The sequence below is a fragment of the Lathamus discolor genome, chromosome 6, assembly GCF_037157495.1.
Source record: "Lathamus discolor isolate bLatDis1 chromosome 6, bLatDis1.hap1, whole genome shotgun sequence".
Lineage (NCBI taxonomy): Eukaryota > Metazoa > Chordata > Aves > Psittaciformes > Psittacidae > Lathamus > Lathamus discolor.
In genome coordinates this window covers 18,585,651-18,606,311 of record NC_088889.1, presented here as the reverse complement: position 1 = coordinate 18,606,311, position 20,661 = coordinate 18,585,651, and the positions used below count along the sequence as shown (strand labels likewise).

Sequence of the window (20,661 nt, the reverse complement as noted above, 5' to 3'; positions counted from 1 at the left end):
TAAAAAGCAGGGAGAAATGTTTATAACGTGTTTAAACACAAGACTGACTGAAAGGGCTTAGTAGGACAGGAGAGAGAATAAAGAAAACCAAGACACAAGTTGCCTATGTACAAGTTTTATGGAGATAGTTTTACCATTGGTATCCAGATTTATTAATTTTAAATACATGCTAGTAGTAGCAGAATCCTCATCAAAAAAAGTACTCCTGCTGAGGTATACTTTTAGCCATATTATGCATATTCTGAAAGATAAACTTTAGTTAGAATAACTTTAAAATTCATCTTGTTAAATGAAAAAAGAAAATAGTTACAAAAAGTTAGTAATAAGCACAGCAGCAGAGCACCAGCTGGCTGGAGAACTGAGTAGTGGCAACATACAAGCATCTTCCAGACTGCTCCATCAATAAGCTTTCATCTCAGCCTTCAGCCTGATTCATTGCAGGCACATAAATCTGCACCAGGCCATTGCTTAATGTGGCTGACCAAAACTGATAATGTTTTTGCAGAGGAATTCTACAGCAATACCAATTTCAGCAGCACCTGGGAAAACTATAGCAGCCTCTGCCATAGAGTTTTAATCTGGATACCGAAATCACACAGAACTGCAGTTGAAAATGATCAGCTGCAAGAGCAGACCGTGAAACACACAGAAGTTCTAGTAAGGCCTCTCACCATGGCCTGTTGGGAGGTGGGGAAGAGGCAGACTTGCTTCTTTCCCACTCTCCAAAATGTGCAATGAAGTATTTAAGGTTTAGGTCAGCAAAGCAGCATCTCCCAAGTAAACATGGTCACTTTGCCAGTCCCTTGCAGGAGCTAATACAGTATTTGATGAGGACAATTTTCTCTCTACTGATTAATATCAGCTGAGAATCAATTTTCTGCAACTAGCCTTCCACTATTAGGTTTGCAGCTAGAGATTTACTATAAGGAGCAAAGATAGGATTCTGCCTTCTATTTTGGTACTCTCACTGTGCTTAGCTGTTAATTAAATCTGGGAGCATGTAGGGATAATGACAAGTGCACACAGATTCATTTAGACAGTTAATTGCAATAAGAAGCCACACATTGCCTATGGAAAATAAATGGCAAAGATATAATAGTCCAAACACTAACATAGTTGAAGAGGAATGGCTAACAGCAATTTACTACTATCCCATCACAGCTCAAGCTTCGCTTATATAAGTGATTTAGCTTGATCTGAAACACTGAGCACTGCTGCTGTTTACAAACACATTAGCCAGCTGAGACTAATCCCTTTCAGCTCAAATCTTAGAGAATTCTTTGGGAGAAGAAAGGATTTCAATGCTGGAAAATCGCTTCCAATTTTATTGCCGTCAGTCCATCCTAAATACAAACATGGCAACCTTCTGCACTGTGCAAGGGGTTAAAAAAGAAAACAAAATTGTCTTTTGACAATTTTTGACTTAAGACAACTTCAAAACAATGTGGTCTTTTCTGCCTCTCTTTGCAAGACCTACATCTCTGTTCACTTAAAAAAACGTTAGCACCATGTTGAACAGTGGGCTTGGAGTATACATAGGGAACACCTGTGTTCCCAAGCAAATTTATTTAAAGGTGACTAATAACATGGACAGGAAAACATGCGAGTATTTACCCTGAACCTCATGTGGGCTTTGACTGTTGCTGGCCCTACATTGTTTCTGGAATCCAAGGTACTCTTTTCTATTAAGGCTAACTCACCTTTAAATACATATATATACACACGCGTATCTCAGTAAACATGCCAAGCATGCCACACTTGTATGAGTACATCTCTTCCCTAAGGAATCACCCTTACTGACTGCTATGCAGACAGACCTTCAGTGGTACGAAGCACGAATTCCCTCAGAGAAGTCAGAGGGTTTACTTACATTCCTCTGCAAGGGAAATATGACGAACATGAAGAGAGATAGAAGAAATGAAAAGGAAAAAAAACAAACAAACCAACCCGAACTTCTGACTAACAAATTTAGGAAACAGAATGTGTGCTAGTGGAATCTGTGCTGCAGTCTCTAAGGATACAGCCATAGCATCTTTCATCTGTCACTAAAAATTAACTTCATAAAAAATTATCTTAAGAGAGTGTGATCACACTGCAGTGCCTGGAGAGATCTCAAAAGAAGCACATGCTCGACTGTGTGATCACAGCAAAATGACAACAGTGTAATCTATAAATAAATTGGTTCTTTGCTCTGAAGCTGTTTTCTCCCACAGATGCCCGAACGGGAGCTTCCAATTACGGCTTTAAGGGCTAGGCAGAGAAAGAAACAATCCATGGATGGTACTTGTTTTCTCTGTCATCTCTGCATGTCAAGAAGGTGAGCTTGTTACTGTGCAAGAAAGCATATACTAGTGGTTTGCTCACAAGACTGTGCATGTGAGCAGATACCCACTCAAATCCTTTTATATTAATGTCCCTTCTCAAACATCTAGTAACCATTAATTTTTGTTGTCTAAGACAAGACCAGAGCAAACCAAGTCACGTTTCAGATCCAAGAGGGTTAAAAAATGAGATAGTGAAGCTGTATCCAGCAGAGTATCATTTCCAGTGAAATAAGTTCTTTTGACAAGTCCATCATACCATGGGCATAACTGCAAATGACTGCACTGGATCAGAGCAATCATCCATCACTGTCTAGGCCCAGAGACTATGCTGGGAACACTGAGGGGTTTATCATCAGTTTTGTATAATACTTTCCACAGGCCTGAGAGCAAAGCACCTTATTTCGTCTGGAGTTCACTGAGCATCAATGTGCCACTAGGAGAATATTTCCCCATTTGCTCAGCTAATGATGAGCCCATAGCATGAATCATGAGGGCTACTGTAATTGCATCCTATGTATTCTAGGTGCTGTTCTTCTACAGAACAGCAGCTCTCATCCTCGTATAAAAAAAGCTATTTGTTTGCTGCGTATTGATGAGTCACAAGGTACATACATGAACTAATGCATTGGTTAACATTTTATTAACATATAAAGCCCCCCCCGAACAAAGAGAAAGCCTTCTGGCAGCCTAAGCCCTACCTGTTCTGAGGCACAATACAGTATTTTGCCTTACTTAACACTGCATACAGAAGAAGGAGCCCTCAACCAAGATCAGAGGGGTTTTTCCCCAGGTTCCATATTTTAACAGAACATCTGTGTTATTTGAAAATAAAATTTGTTCTTTTAACTCAAACTCAAGTACTACCAAGAAAACCAGTTGCAACAACATAACTCCTTTCCTGTTTCCTAAACCCTTTTGGCAAGTCAGGGCACAGCCATTCACATAGACTCCAGCTGAATCTTGGTGCCTAATTTTTGAGGCAAGTAAGCCCTGAAGCAACTAGATTAGATGAGCTCTACCAGCATTTGCTTTTACCAAGCTGGTAAGCAGCTGGATCCCAGAAAGCCCATCCCCAAAACAAAGATACATGAATATCTACATCAGAAGTTAGGTTTATTGAACAGCAAGATCTGAGATCATCCATTCTCCAACTCCTCTTTAGCATAATGATTGCTACTTTCCCTTAAACTTAACACAATTTAGTTTTATACTTCATATTCTTTTAAATATGTATACATACAGACAACAGCAAACAAAAACCTACATCATTGCTTGAAAATCACCTCATGTCATTCATCACTCACCTTTTCTCAAAGGTTAGAGTGGACTGTTAACTAACAAATGGATTCAGAATATGCAAATACCACAAAGGAACTGTCCCAATCCCAGAATTTCTGTGAAGCCAGCAAGCATTTACACTCATGAAGCAAGCTATTTTAAACCAAACACCCCTGAGGTGTCAGGATGCCCCTCAGTGTGTAAGAACCTGAGAATACGCCTGAAAAAGAAGTCTCAATTATCTCACACAGGACAGGAAAATATGCTAAAAGCAAAACTTCAAGAGATACCAAATTTGCTGTTTTTATTTTTTTTTTGCATTTTATTATTAATTTCATTTACTAACATAAATATTACTTCAAGCTAGTGCCATGCCAAAGACATACGGTCCTACCTACCTTTGTTCCACATCACAAACACCTCCTTTTGCTCCCTGTAACAGCAGTGTTTGTCCTGAACGTCCACACACACACACACAGCTGTGCAGCACATTGGCTCATCAACACGCTGCATCTCAGGAAGAATGTTTTTTCATGGCTGCTCTATCTAAAGACACTGGGAAATGCTCTGCCATTGCAGAGGGTGGTACATCTCGTAAGAAGCCAGGAGAAAAACATCTAAATTGCAAGCCAGCTTACAGAGAAGCTGTTGAAGGGCCCTCACAAGTACAATAAAAGAAACTCCAAGCCTTATGAAGACGCTTCCAAAAGTAATAAGCAAAGGTGTTTACAAACCCTTTTGAAGGTCTCTACAGTCAGACCTAAAGAAACATACCATCTCCCTAAGCTTCTGTACTAACACAGGTTATTCCTAGTCCTGGGAACAACATTGGAAACCTTTACCAAAGCTTTGAAATGCAGTTTTTAAATCAACATCTCCACCTGACCACCCACAAGGAACACCAGAGCATCAGGCAAATCTACACCTCTCTATATTGCTACCAGCCCATTACCATCTCCATGCCAGGACAGGTCCCTGAAGCTGCCTTCTTGGCCTGCTTCACACATCAGACTTCCTCAGCGATGAGAGATCTGGTCCTGCAAACCTCCCCTCTCACAAACAGGTCTGTTGGCTCTGACAGCATCATTTAGCTGGGCCTCCCAAAGGATCCCATCTCACACAGCTGAAAGCAAGGCAAGATTGATTAGGAGACACTCCCTCCCCTCAGCACCTGCTAGCACATGAACAGAAGCGGCTTCGCTCTTGGGGTGGTAGTTAGGGGCTATGAGAGTCCTGGTGCCCTTATATTCTAGGCAGGATTTTATTCCAAAGCACCTATGTCTGATTATCCCAGGCTCATCCAGCATCCTATCAAACTGGCAATGTTACTTCCACTGCCCTGCTCCCCACAAACACAATGTAAAGAGCAGTTTTGATTACAGTAAGTCTCAGTGTAATTAACCGCAAGTAAAAGGGATTAATGTTCACCAAATACATAGTGTCTTCATCCCTCACTTCTAGGGAATGCAGTTTTGCTGTCATAAGGACTCTGGTCTCTCTCCTCTTTCCTGCACTCTTTTAACTGAAGAAAAAAAAAAAAAGAGAGAGAGAGACTGGGAAATTAAAAATGGTTTAAAAATGACAAACAGCACTGAAAAGACTAATCAAAAATAGATATCCAAGTAGAGGGATCAGGAGGCAGCCCAGAATACAAAGTCAACTCTTACCTTCTGTGTGAACCTGTAAAAGGGGAATGCAAAACTTGGAGATATTTGCACCACTCTGCAGCAAATCTCGAAAAACCACTTTCTTATGTTCTGGTTCAAACAGGGGCTCTTAAGCGCTCTTCTCTCCAGCTTCTGTTTGGTTACTAATCCTTACTGCACAGGAAAAAGAGAATTATATTTCATTTAACCCCTTCAGCCTCTGTTTCTTCACAAGAGTTTTCGGTTTTGCTTGGGAAAGCCAGAGTTGAAAGCATGCGCGCACACATGCGTGCTCTGGGATTCTTTCTAGCTCCTGTAGTCTGAGTGCACACACTAGCTCTAAACTGTGCCTTAAGTTACTGCAGGGGTGGGGCCCTTTGTAGATAGTTTTAATTTAGCTGGAGGCAGCATATCAAAAGAGAGACAGTTATCCACAGATCCCTTCGGTATTCATCTTCAGTGAGTTCCCAGCTCTAGAAGAAAAATTATTTAACTGAAGTTAAAAATTAAAGCCTGAATCACAGTTCCCAGACATGTTTTTCACCAAAGAAAGTTTGAACATAAATACAATTCACAGCTAGATCTGGCTTTAGGCAGGGCTAAGCAGATCCCCAAGGTCTGAAAATACCAGCACAGATCTGAATGTAAGCAAAGACAAAAGCAGCTCAGTTTTGTCAATTTTTTCCTCTAACAAATGTCCTGCAATTCAGAAAAATCCCATGAAAGAGCAATTTAGCAATTGAAAAACTGTTAAAGGAAAAGGAATCTAGCTGGATGCATTACAAGGAAAAACTTGTGCTGTTATTCATGTGGATACTAGAGGAATCATTGCATAACAACATGTGTCACTGCTGTTGTTTTATCTTGAAAACAGATAATTCCACCCTACTGATTCTGTCCTCTGCTTAGCATAAAACAAATATTGAAATACAGAGACCACTAATCTATAAAAATAATTCTGATCCAGCAATTATAACAGCTAACAGCATTTCAACTCTATTTAATATTATGACTGAGGTTTCCAAGATTATGAGAATAGTTTTAAAGTCTTAAGTTTGAGTTGGTCTTTTTGTTTGCCTTCCAGTTTCAGAGTCCTTTTTCCATCAGTAGTTCATCTGAAGCCATTATAAACAAAACCTTGCTTTCAAATGGAAAGATGAAGCTTCTACCTTCAGGTAACTCCATGTGCTGGATCTTCCAAGAAAGACATCAAGGTGTGCCATGAAGTCTCCACTACTCTCCTCTTGGCCACACTATTACCTTAGATGATAAGAAGAGACAATATCCTTGGCAACTGTTGACAAGCCTAGACACACACAGCTCCAAACAGAAGAGAAAGTTTCTAGCAGCCTCATAAATGCACCAGGTGACACAGAAGCAGTTTTATTCTAGGGCTACAGCTCTTTTCATCCCTGCTGGTCAATCCCTGTCTGGCAACTAGCCACTAAAGATACACAGTACTCAAATCCTACTGCTAAACATCCCAAAGGGGACAGCGTTTGAATAAAAGTCACATATTTTCCACATGCAAAAGCAGTCCCATACTTTCCTGCCCAAGCTAACTCAGACACAATAAACAAGGATAAACCCTAACAGGAAAATGGCAGCACCTCCACCAAGAAGCAGGGGAACCCCAAAAGGCTGAAAGATACAACACAGCCCAGAACAATGCTTAATGGTGATGCTGACGCATGGCTATCTATGCTGCCCATGTCAGGAGAGACACCAACTGAACATTGTTAATGGCTAATTAAGGACACAGAAATTATTGTCTTGCCCCTTTAGACTTAAATTTTCCTTAAAAAAAAAAATGAATTCAGGCCTTGGGCCAAGCTGTGGGTGCTTCTTTTCATCAGAAAGAAGTTAGATCAATGCATGTTTTTTCTTTATCCACCCATACTCTCAACTGGCCATTGGCTACTGCCGTCCTGATAGCTGCCACAGTTATATCCTAAACTTCAGGACATTTGAACAAATCAAAACCTGCACCTTTGACCTTATGTGAATAAATTACACTTTCAAATCAATTTGAAGCTTTTAGAGCCTGTATCATTGGCAAGAAAAGGCTCAAAATCCAGCCCAAACAGCTCAGAAGCTAGTAGGCAAAAACGCCACGAGCACTCCAGATGAATTTATAAGTATCTGATTCTTAAAATTTCTTCTCACAGCAGCAGGGCCCTCAATGTATGTTTTTTGGAAATAGCAAGCTTAGTAATGTTCTTGTGGTTCTTGTGTTCTTGTTGGTAGTTAAAACTACAAGGGAGTTCAGACAGGGAAAATGTGACTGCTCATGTTGGAATCTAGCCAAGATACATCCAAAAAACAGCTGTGCCTACTGCATTAAAGCAGATACTGTGTAAACACATCTGGATTGATTTTTAACCCCATAAAGACTTAATAACCAACCTCCTGAAAGGAGATGAAATAAAACAAGAAGTAACCAGATTTTTACCACACCTAAGCAGCATGAGACATTGAAGACACTATTTTTACTAACAAAAGGAAATTAAAATCTGCTTACACTTCCTGGTTCTAGTAGAAACATGACAAAATCAGAAGCTAATAGTGTGATATTTGAACTTGAGGCCAGTTCTTACCAGGAAAAAGACAATGCAAATATGAAGTAAAACTTTGCCCTGTAGATCCCCAGAAACTACGTGTGTACTGCATGTGTACCTTTTCTCTGGGAGAAAGGACATGTTCCCTGTGTTGAAATTGTTTTGAACCACTACCATTTAGTGAAACTAAGATAACCGACTGATTCATCTCTTGATAAAGCATTCAGAGTCCACTACAAAGATAAAACAGTCAGGACTACAGGCATTTGCCTCTTGCCACTATTCTATCCAGTTGCTAGCCTGGAGGCAATGGCATCGACATCATCAAGGAGAAACAGCTGAGATGATGGATACTGCTGAACAAGACACCCCTTCTAATCCCATCAGTGAAGTGCTTTTGGCAAGAAGCAACCTCTACAGGAGCTGTGATACTGGGATTGCAACACAAACATGGCCAGAGATCAGTAATAACACTAATGTTTTCTCTTCCAGAAGTACCTTTAAAGGAAACAACCAACCAGGATTCCTTACTATCAGAGACGGGTTTCAGATTATCTGAAGATCTACATGTTTTACTGGACACAGTTCCAGTCTAACTAGTTATGGCTGTCTAACAGTTATAACTTAGCGGTGGGTTTACCTTGGCTGGTCACCAGATGCCCACCAAGCTGCCTTATCACTCCTCATCCTCAACAGGACAAGGGAAGAAAGTACAATGGAAAAGCTTATCAATCACAGTAAAGACAGGGAGATCAGTCACCAGTTCCTGACATGGGCAAAACTACTTGATTTCAGGGAAGTTAATTTGTGAGAAATAAGAACAAAACAAGAAACACCTTCTTTCCCAGCCTCTCCTTCTTCCCAGGGGGCAATATCACTCAACTCTTCTACCTCCTCTCCCCTCCTCCTGAGCAGCATCCAAGAAAATCAGACAAGACTCACAAATCCTCCACAAGAGAAGCTGGTCTCAGTAGCTTGAGCATTCACCCAAGGAAGTGAAGGATCTGTGCTCAGTTTGTTTAGGAGATCTGAACCTCACAGGAGACTACTGTGATCAGGAAACCATGGCATAGCAACACATTGCAAACTGGTATTCTTGATCACTCCCTTAGTCATTTAGCCAAAGACCAAGGATCAGCAACATTATGATTATGGCGGGGTCACATGCTTAAAAATGGGATGTTTGCCTTGTTTTGCTTTCAGATTAATATCCAGCTTCTTGGGTAGGTGCAATAGGCTAACCAAGGGCAGTGGACAGCCATTCACATACTGATGAACAGGTGAACCTGCTACTTCGGGCATTTTATTCAGGGGATATGCTCAAATTATTCTGAGCGCAGGATAATACTGAACAGCAGTCTGACATTCCAAGTAAGTGTGCGGGTGACTGAATAACAAGATCAAGAAATAAAGGTCTCTGGGATGTCAAACCAAGTTCGCTGCTACTGGGGACACTATAGCATAACCTCTAACCCTCTCCTTCCATCAACTACACAGGGTCTGAGAACAGGAGGCTTCATTCTTCAGAAAAGAATGCATCTTTATACATACTGATTTTTTCTTATTATTTTTTAAAGAAAACACAGAAAAGTATAATTTGATTCAATCTGAACTGAGCTTTGCCAAACATGAATAGTGCAGCAGTATCTCCATTCTTCCTAGGTTCTCACTCGCTATCACAGGATAGGCACATCATTTAGCCCTCTGAATCACAGCATCTCAGTATACAGAATGAACCCTTGCCAGTCCTTCAGGAAAAAAAGCTCAATTTCATGTTCAGGAGACATTGCAAAGCCCTTAGAGGAAAGATGGAAAGTATATTACACACCAATGAGGTCTGCTCAACAACTTAAATGTATCAAAGTCAGTTATCCTCTTGCAGCAGCTCTTGTACTGGCCTACACCTGCTCCAGAGCCCTGGCCATTACTCATGAACTCTTTCAAGTGCTGAGGACTGTTGCAGGAGTTGTATCCCTGTGCAACCTTAGCACAGACCCCACTACTAGCAGAGACAATTTTATTGTGATTTGACAGGGCGCGGCCACTGAAGTCAGCAATGCAAGAGTGCAAACTGCAGTAAGATGTATGGAAAATAGACTCCAGTACTGACAGGATTATCAGTACATAAATCAAAAGACCCTAAAACAGGGTCTCGGGTTCTACAAAATTGTCACTATAGAGAACTAGACACATACAGACCTAGGCCAGCTTTCTGAAACAATCACTTTCTACACTGTATTCACATTTTCCATGATTTTTAGTCTAGAGGATCAAACTCCATCTGCTGACCTTCACAAGTTCTCCTGGAGACCCTGTATTTTTAAAATCTGGAGATCTTTCCAAAGGTAGGTTTTCATGAGCAGTGATAGGCAATGTGTCATGTAGGGCTCATTCACCTCTTTCATACAGGGGCCTTAGAGCCATGCTTTCTTAAAGTTTTGGGGACTTCTGGTCTACTTTTGGGAGGTTTTCCTCATGTTTTCCTAGCTGCACAGAAGCAGCTCACTTTCGCTTGTTCAGTAAGTGAGTACTCCCTGACAAATTTATGCTTCTCTTCACTTACTTACACTCACCTTCTACTTTTGATTCGCCAGCATAGTTTCTTGGCCATTGTGAGCCCTGGATTCCCACCCATCAACTCATATGCTCATGTGCAGAATTCAATGCCCTTCCCCTCTCCCAGAAACATTCTTAGAATCATAGACTAGTTAGAATCATAGACTAGTTAGTAAGGACCTTAAGATCATCAAGTTCCAGCCTTCCTGCCATGGGACATCTCACACTAAACCATACCACCCAAGGCTTGGTCCAACCTGGCCTTGAACACCGCCAGGGATGGAGCATTCACAACTTCCCTGGGCAACCCATTCCAGTGCCTCACCACCCTAACAGGAAAGAACTTCTTCCTTATATCCAATGTAAACTTCCCCTGTTTAAGTTTGAACCCGTTACCCCTTGTCCTGTCACTACAGTCCCTCATAAAGAGTCCCTCCGCACCATCCCTATAGGCCCCCTTCAGATACTGGAAGGCTGCTATGAGGTCCCCACGCAGCCTTCTCTTCTCCAGGCTGAACAGCCCCAACTTCCTCAGCCTGTCTTCATACAGGAGGTGCTCCAGTCCCCTGATCATCCTCATGGCCCTCCTCTGGACTTGTTCCAGCAGTTCCATGTCCTTTTTATGTTGAGGACACCAGAACTGCACACAATACTCCAGGTGAGGTCTCACAAGAGCAGAGTAGAGGGGCAGGATCACCTCCTTCGGCCTGCCAGTCACACTCCTTTTGATGCAGCCCAGGATACGGTTGCTTTCTGGGCTGCAAGCGCACCCTGAAGCCGGCTCATGTTCATTTTCTCATCGACCTTCATTCTCGCTGAAGGTCACAGAAAGGGAAGTACTGGCTTAATTCCTATCCAGTCTCCCTTCTATATAATGCAACCCAGAACAGTGAAATCCAATGCAATCATTAGTACTTTGCTATAATCTGCTCCAGAAACAGACCAGATCACAGGTACCCAGTCTGGCTGAGTCCTCTTTCTCTTAGTCCCTTCTTGACTACTGAGCCAATTCTCTCCAAGAGAGCCTTCAAATAAATTGGCTTTTTGTATTCAAAGAATTAGACATCTCTCTTCATCTCTTTCCAAGATGAAGGAAACAGTAAGCCTGTCACTTCATATTTATTTTGATTCTCACCCAAATCAGGCAAGACTTTTATTCAGGCCAACTTTCTGAAGAAGCTGATGATGCTACACACAAGTTTTAGCTCTTCATCCTTTCGGCATTTAAAGAAGAAAAGCAGCACATGCTGATAATGTTGGTGTTCAAAAAGCAAAACCAACTTCAAAGTACTGTGACTAATTCCATGCAAACTTTGTTCTGAGAGGCACTGCAATACACTGCACCTCAGGATACAAGTGAAAGCACTAATCCATTGCTAAGACTATACTTGGATACACAAAGATTTGTGTATAAAAAACAGAGGACCCACATGCAATGGAACATACATCTATTTTAAACCAGCCAAACTACTCCCAAGTTTAACACATGGAAGCAAAACCAGGACACAAGTGAGTCTATTGGAAAGGAAGGAATGTCATATTAATTTTTCCTAGCATTGTATAATGCATGCAGGTTTTTGAATGTCCCACCTCAAATCTTAGGATGTTTGAATGAAATCATTCTCACAGCTTTCTTTAAAAATAGACGCTTTGAATCCTGCTAATTAAGAAACTCATCATAAGGACACTGCAATCCCATTTTCTTTTCCTGTATCATGGATTTAAATATTACGTAGGGTGAACTTGGCAGCCACAAAGAGAATCTCATTTAGAGAGATTAACCTGGGAGCACAGAGAGATCTGGAGGGTCTCCATTAGTCCATTCTTTGCTGCACAGGATTTAAGCAGGAATAATTATATTTAGCAAGCGTACACATACTCAGAAAATAAAATATACATGCATTACATGAGGCAATGCCTTATTCACAACAGACGCTCCCTCAGCTGTTTGTTTTCCTTTTATTGTTGGTTTTACATTTTAATGATATATAAAAAGTAGGAGTAACCACAGGTGGTAAGCAGATTTGAGCTGGAGAATTCATTTCAAGAGAAAACATTTTCAGTTCTTATACAAACAAATATAGTGATTAATGTTCATTTCTTGTGCTCACCAAGCTGTCACTGGTGAGCAAAGGGTCAAGGCTTGTCATTTGTATTCAGATTACATAGGAAAGCATAAAGGACAGTGTCTGATCTACCAAATGTTTTCCAGATATTCCAATCTGCTCCACCCAAAATAGCAAAAAATGAAAGTCTAGATGCCATGAATTAAAAAAACATGTTGTCACAGCTCCCACTTACAGCTATTCACAGAAAAAGCTATTCCCCATGGACACCCCAGCGCTTTGTTTGCCACACAAACAGCAGCCCTCTGCTCAGAAGATCTGGCCTAGAGCTCGGTCAAATTAATGGGAAGATTTTGATTTCCAAAGGGTTTTGTTCAGGCCTAGACTAATGTGGCAGGGGTGGGGGGGGAGGGAGGGGAAGCAGAGAAGGAACAATAACTAGCTATTTCTGTGCCTGATCTTAGTACTTCTATTGCTATTACCAAACTGCAACTATTTTCACCAGTGCTGGACCGAGTACTGTGAGAAGGTCTTGCTGAACTGTTCTGCCCCTGCCTGAATCTCCATGGGGAAACCAAAGCAGCCAGGTTCCTCTTTGCCCCTCGGCTGAGTCCCTGCTCTCAGTGTGGTTAGTCCCCTCTGCACCCACACTGCACCCACTGTTGTTTAGTCCCCTCTGCAGCCCAGTGTGCCTGGGCTCCTGATGCCACACAGAGCCTGAGCCCCGCCAGGGATGAAAACAGCTTCTCTGTTTGGGAGAAGTCCCAAATGTCAGCCCTCATGGGGAAGGGGGATCTTGCTGGGCAGAGATAACCATACAGCAAAGCTTTGGAGGGAAGAAGTAAGCTGGATACATCACAGACAACATGAAGAAAGATCCTGCTGGAACTATTCCAGCTATTCTCCATTTAAACGTTCAGGATTTTTCTGTCAGCACTCCCTCCACACTCCCCGCTGAGATCTCCTGCTATTGACTGTGGAGTCAAAAGTCACCTGCCCTAAACTGAACTTGGCACTGACTACCCCAAATGCTGCTTAGGAGAGACGGGAGAAAAGTTGAAAGCAAAACCTCTGACATGCAATTCTCACCCCGATGCCCCATATGCATTTATCCCTCCTAATTCCTGGTCCAGTTATACACATTACTTCTGCTTCAGAAAAGTAAATCCAGTGCCAAAACACAGCTCTTTGGTTAAAAAAAGTGTTATATTCAGCAGAGGTTTAACTCTAGCATACTAAACATGGAGTCATTAGGATTTAACACTATTGTAATGAAAATTGAGACTGAAACCTTTCCAGTTCTTATACTTCACTTTAGAATTGGAAGAGGACAACACCAACTGTAATAGAATTAAAAGATCCTCTGGACCAACATGCCCTTGATAGCAAGTACTTCGAAGCATGAGGCATGTCATAAGCTCTTGCTGATGTCTTCCAGTGTCAGGCAGCTAAGAAGCTGACACCCTACTGAGGACAGCATCACAGCCTCACTGTGCAACAGAGAAAGTTAGCAACAAAACAGAGCAATAGGGGCTGTCAAGACGATGATCCTTCTCTCCATCTCGGCAGACTCTCACAGCACAGCTCTCTCACAGCTCAAGGCAGAGACAGTTCTTTTCCCAGGCTCTGTCCTTGTGCAACCCCCATGGGGCATGAGAAGGTGCCCAGATCCTGGCAGCCGTTGCTGTACGCCTATGGCTCAGATCTCTGACAAGGGATTGTGGAATGAGATTTCCCTCCCAGCATAATGAGGTATTTAGTCATTAACAAAGGAGCCTTCTAGGGCAGAATTCCAGCTGCGACTGAGATCTTGCCTCCACAACGAGATGTTTTTTTTTCCAGCACACAGGTTTAGTCTGAGGAGGAAGGGGAAGGGTTGCTTTAAAATACCAATCCAGGGATTTTCAGTTGCAGTGGTGGAAGGTTTCTGTTTACTCTTAGATCAGGTTAAGAAATCTCTTGCTTCTCTTTCTTGGTGCTTCACAGCTGCCGGTTGAGCTTCTGTGCTTGCCGCTCCTTTGCCTCAAAGGCAAACTTGGTGTCCTGCAGCTGGGCAATGGCCTCCTTGGCCTCCTTCAGGTCCTGACAGATGTGCTCATATTTCTCCGTCAGCTCCCTGTTCTCTCGGCGCAGTTCCTGCACCACCTGGTTTACCTCCTCCGTCTGCTTGGTGCAGTGGATCTTCAGCTGCTCTACCTCAGAAAGCATGATCTCCATGTTCTTGACCAGCGACTCCAGTTTCTCTTTTGACATGGTGTCAGGATCGGTTCTGTTCAGTCTGCCTAACCCAAACCCGAAAGGGACAAAGAAAGCCACCCTGTGTAACATGCACCAGGAAGTCTGGCACTCACACTGTAGTGGTCTCTTTTTATACTCCTTCCTTCTCAACCTCCTCCCTTCTCTTTCCTTCCTCAAAGTGTCTCTAATCTTCTTTGCTTGGTTAATCTACTTACTTTTATTGCGCTGTAGAAATCTACTGAAGGGCTGACAACCCCACAGTAACATATGTGCTGTGCAGCAAAAGCCAGAGTGATAATGAGACTCTATGCAGCCTGCCCATAGAAAAACAGCTTTCTTCAGAAGAATTCTCTTGGGAACCTCTTGCAGAGCCCATTAAAGTACAAAGAAACCTCTTCAAGCCAGACGCCTACTCCAGTCTTGCATACCCAGTCCCAAGAGCACAGCATGAGTTTCATCTTACGTATATTGAGGTACAGAGGCTTACAACAATGTAAGCCAAATATAGGCAAAGAAGAGGATGAGCTTCAGTTTCTTTTCCTCTCTTCTAATGTTGGGCAAGATGGAAGGAACAAGCTCTATCCAACTTACTCCACAATAGCCTGCACCCCGTCTGAAGGAGTTCACAATGATTATCACAATCCACAATCAGTGGCAACCACAGTTACTGGGCTATGAACCACATGAAGGTGGCTTACGTTCTGTTAGGGACAAACAGGCTCAAGATTTTAGTCCCTGATTCCCCTCCCCTCACTTCAGCTCTATCAGTAACATTGGCCCCAGAAGTAACACAAAAACTTCTTCCTGAACACATGTGCTACCCGCAGCAGAGTCTGGAACTGCTGCTGAGCACTGCTGTGAACCTGTGAGGATCAGGGCTGAGACATGCCAGGCTGACCATACACTGATGACTCGGGTCACAGCAGGCAGCAGGATGATCCCAGCAGCCCCAAGGGATTGAGAGAGTCTGGCCGACTTTCTGAAGTTTGACCCAGACTTTCTTACGTATCCAGTTAACTAATGCATTTGCCAAGACAATAAGAAACATTAATTAGCCAGGGATCTGATGTAACAATATCACCCCTGCGAAACTGGCTGAAAAGAAGGTGGTGTTGCATGTGGCTCTCCAAGAAAAAAAACATGCAGTTTGGCACTGGTTGTCTGGTCAGAGGGCACATACCACAGCAGATGCAAGAATACAGGCTTGCCCTTAGACAACTTGCAGACTCTCGACAGAAAGTGCGCCTCTCTCCTTCCAACCTCACACCGAGAACATTTCCCCCAGCCTGAGGATGCACCTTTTTAAAAGCCCTCAGCCTGTTGTACACACCCACAGAAATGCACAGTCTCATTTACCATGTATCACAGACAGACAGAGAATCGTAGAATAGTTAGGGTTGGGAAGGACCTTAAGATCATCTAGTTAAACCCCCCCTGCCATGGGCAGGGATGCCTCGCACTAGACCTCACCGTATTCACCTCACAGAATTACGTTCCAGTGCACAGCATTATAAAATGACCTGTACTCTTGTATGGTGTTTTGCAATTCCAGTTCCCTTAAAAAAAAACCTCTAAGTAAGATCCTGTAGCCCCATAACACACATTCAATACCAGGTTGAGAGAGAATACACATGTTCACATGCACGACTCCCACAAATACGTTTCCTCCCTTTTCCTCCACAAAGCATTGCTTTTTCAGTTGCAGAGAGTTTCAGAAGCTTCATCCCACAACTCATTCCCCATTTTCCCCTGCTAGGCTCAGAAAAACGAAGCTTTTTCTTCCAGGGTATTTTACATCTCCTCCAGCACTGGATGAAAACACTGCTGGACACTGGCCAAGCTCTGACAGTGTTCAAAGGCTTGGGACTTCTCACAGCTGGAGGCTAAAGAGTCACTCACAAAGCCAGCCATCCTGCTGCCTCGCACACAAGTGCACCAGCAGAGCCCTCTCATGCTGGCAGATGGAGTGCTTTGCACCACACTTTGAAATGAGCAGAAAGAGTGACATCCTTTAGATGAAAAGGGAGTGGGAGAATCTAAACATAATTAGAATATGTCCTAAAGTCCTTGAAGAAACATTTGCACTGGCTGTCAGCCCAGATCCCATGTGATGCACATGGCACTGGAATAGGCTGGAACACACTGCAGCATTACAAAACAGCAGGTCTTCATTAGTGAGGAATCTTCCCTGTTTCCACAACTGTACACACCGCACTCAAACATTTTAAATCAAGCAGAATTACAATGATGTGTAAAGGGAGTGCCACAGAGGTCATTTACTTGAATATTAGTAATTGATACATCACATCTCACTAACTTACTCTCAAAATTATTGAAGTTGCCTTGGATACAGACAGAATCTTGGTAACAGAAACTAGGTAAGAGACTACTGAAATAATGTAGAATGAAAACAAGGAGTAGCATGAGAGGAGTTTATCTCATAAAAGATGAGAAAGATGGGAATCATTACTAGGCTTGGTTTAATTCAAAATATTCTTCGATGAAGTAAGAATTAGGAATTGAAGACAAGCTTATGAAAATTGCAGTGAGAGAATGATGCAAAAATCACTAGAGCTAGAGAAATACAGCAAGGGGTCTAGCACGAGCTGTAGTTTCTTACCTTTTGTCAGTACTGGACTCTACTCTTACAGAAGAACTGGAGGCAGAGATAAACACTGACAACAGTGAATTCATCTGGGGAAAAAGCAAAACAGCATACCTGAAAAAAACAATTCAAACCACAAGAATTCAGTGCACAAGGACACACAGGGAACAGCAGTGTTGGCGAAGTAGCATGTTAGAAGGACATCTGTGGCACAACATAGCAGGGGAAAATAATAAAACACTGTTAGGCTCCATTACACTGAGGCGTTGCACCATAGGGGGATGAAGTACCTTCAGCTTCTCCCTCCCTTCACCCCACTGGGGAAGAAATGTAATGTTTCATTCTGAACATCTTGTTATTAAATGTTTGAAACTTAGACAAGCATCCAGAGAAGATGCTGATTTCAAAACATGCAGACTCTAGGAACCAGGTTTAGGAAGAAGGATTGAACACCGCATGGCAAGGTATTTCTAGGGCTGTTTTGAAGTCATCCCCATTCCTCTTCACATTCAAGGGAAGACAGCTCAGCTGTGAGAATGCTTCTACAATTATTAAGGGCCTGACTGTGCAACTGTCATTTTGAAAACACTCGTGAGTGCTATGCACTCAGCCAAATGGTGCCTGTCTGGTGATTTCATAGCCTCTATTCTACCTTTCCCTCATGCACACGTATTTGAGATGTATGAAAGCAGGGAAGGCAGAGCAAACTAAGAACAAAATGGAAGCAACCACTGGGAACACCCACTCCTGCTTTTGTGGATGGCAGGAAAATTGTAGGAAGTGGCAGAGGTGGAAGAGGTGGAAGTGAAACTTGCCATAATGGCTGGAAGCTACCACATCTGACTGCAATACCATTCAGCTATGTTAGCTTTAGCACTAGAAGCAAATGACAGGATGGGGTTGCCAAGCTGAGGATGGTTCATGTGAGACATATTTGTGTCTTCTTCACAGATCTCTGAGCCAAAGAGAATCAACCATTCTTCTCACCCACAGGCACACACAAGGCAGAAATGCAGGTTTCATGTTATGTGCATACCTCAGACTCTGAGGAGGAGACACAAAAATCATACCTTTTAAGTATGAATCTGAAAGCAGACCACAGGCATTCCAGTTTCTAGGTTATTTCGAAGAGGTCCTAGGAACATTTGTGGAATACATCAGTAAGCTACATCACTCTCCTGGGTTTTCTCAGCAACACAAGGGGGAAAATTCACTAAACTAGATTTTTAAATGGGAAGAAAAAAACTGCAAACCCCAACAAGAATGGCTTTAAATAACTGCTCAGGCTGACAAAGCAAACCACTTGGTATAAACCCTGTGGAATAAAAAGAAAAGCTACAAACCACATACCTCGTCTTCTCAGGCACACACTTACATTGCTGTATCTATTTCTAGTTTTATGAGCCACAGACATGAATGTCCAACGCAGAACTGTAGTAAGAAACAGCACTTGACAGTCTCATAGTAGCTAGTTTATCATTCCCAGCTAGCAATGGTCACTATTTTAACAACTGAGATACATAGTGTGTCACTAACTCTAGTGATAGTGTTGGAGCTCTCCACACTGTTTCCTCATGCAGCCTTTTCACAGATCCCTAGCTTATCCCCAGTGGCATGTCCAGCAGCCAGCGCAGCATGCACAAGCTCTGTGCTCCACCATCTAGGAAGTCCATTTGGGTAAATGCATTATGCAAACAAAGTCATTACAAGCTTAAGCATAAAGAGCACTCATCTCTATAATTATAGTAAAACCATTAGGAAAAAAAACCCCAAACCACTAAAGAGCAAGCAGCAGTGGAGACACTGAACACTCCTGTAACAGAAAGTGGGAGACATTTGTACCCAGCTGTTCAATTTGTTTCCAATAAAAGACAAACACCATTGCTATGTGTGTCAAAATACTCAACACTAAGACACTGACATAATGATGATCTCATCCTGCAGAGCTTAGAGAGTATTGATAAAATCCGCTTTCTTACTAAAACATGAGACTTAATTTTAGCTACTGTTGTAAGTATTAATCATATCTCATGCAATTTGGCAGAACTTGAACTTAGCTGGGCATAAAGCTACATGATTTACAGGCTCCGATGTAAAAAACTGCATCAAAAGGATACCCACCTAAAATTATGATCCTTGCACAAAATAGAATAATATGCTTCAATATTCAATATTGAAGTTTAACCATGCCAAGTGCAAGGTCCTACACCTGGGTTGGAGCAATCCCAAGCACAGCTACAGGTTGGGCAGAGAAGAGATTGAGAGCAGCCCTGCAGAGAAGGACTTGGGGGCGCTGGTCAATGAGAAAATGAACATGAGCCGGCTTCAGGGTGCGCTCGCAGGCCAGAAAGCCAACCGTATCCTGGGCTGCATCAAAAGGAGCGTGACCAGCAGGTCGAAGGAGGTGATCCTGCCCCTCTACTCTGCTCTTGTGAGACCTCACCTGGAGCATTGTGTGCAGTTCTGGTGTCCTCAACATAAAAAGGACATGGAACTGTTGGAACAAGTCCAGAGGAGGGCCACGAGGATGATCAGGGGACTGGAGCACCTCCCGTATGAAGACAGGCTGAGGAAGTTGGGGCTGTTCAGCCTGGAGAAGAGAAGGCTGAGTGGGGACCTAATAGCAGCCTTCCAGTATCTGAAGGGGGGTTATAGAAATGCTGGGGAGGGACTCTTCATGAGGGACTGTAGTGACAGGACAAGGGGTTTCGGGTTAAAACTTAAACAGGGGAAGTTTAGATTGGATCTAAGGAGGAAATTCTTTCCTGTTAGGGTGGTGAGGCACTGGAATGGGTTGCCCAGGGAGGTTGTGAGTGCTCCATCCCTGGCAGTGTTCAAGGCCAGGTTGGACGAAGCCTTGGGTGGGATGGTTTAGTGTGAGATGTCCCATGGCAGGAAGGCTTGAACTTGATGATCTTAAGGTCCTTTCCAACCCTAACTAGTCTATGATTCTACAATTCTTAGTGTCCAGAGAGGTATTAAGGAATCGAGGAGCCTTTTTCCATTCTGTTTCCATCTACTCACCAGCCAGATCAAAATACTTCAGAATTAATTTAGTATAATACAGCTCAGCAAAGAAAACATGGTAACTTTAACAGAGTTATCCCCGAATCAGATTGATTTCTACTTAAGAATTATCTGGGTAGTACAAATGCCACACCAGGATCCTTAGACTTTGCCCTATCTGGAGGGTGTCTACTGCCTTTCCTACCCCTCTTCCCCACCCCCCACCCCCCACCCCCCCCCGGGGGAGTACCTGAAGCCAACACTGAAAAGGAAGGGGAAAGAGGAAGGAAACACCTTCCCCATCTCCCAGTGCATATGTGGGCCAGCCAGCATCTCCAAAGCCTGCAAGGCAGATAAAGTGCACAGGACTCAAACGATGGTCTA

General features: G+C 42.8%; 1 protein-coding gene across 7 annotated transcripts in view; it reads right to left on the bottom strand.

Moving 5' to 3' along the window:
• The window catches only part of PAPLN (papilin, proteoglycan like sulfated glycoprotein), a 73,164-nt gene extending 55,805 nt beyond the window's left edge, over positions 1–17,359 (bottom strand). For 4 of the 7 annotated variants that reach the window (XR_010614074.1, XM_065686347.1, XM_065686350.1 and 1 more), the window contains exons 1-3: positions 17,287–17,301; positions 6,418–6,568; positions 5,270–5,422 (exon numbers count right to left, since the gene is read on the bottom strand). The gene's annotated coding sequence lies outside the window, so the exon portion shown is untranslated. Of the gene's footprint in view, positions 1–4,000; positions 4,011–5,269; positions 5,423–6,417; positions 6,569–17,286 lie in introns of those variants that run through there. The other 3 variants (XM_065686348.1, XM_065686354.1, XM_065686349.1) reach the window with 3 other exon arrangements.
• Positions 17,360–20,661: the final 3,302 nt, after the last annotated feature.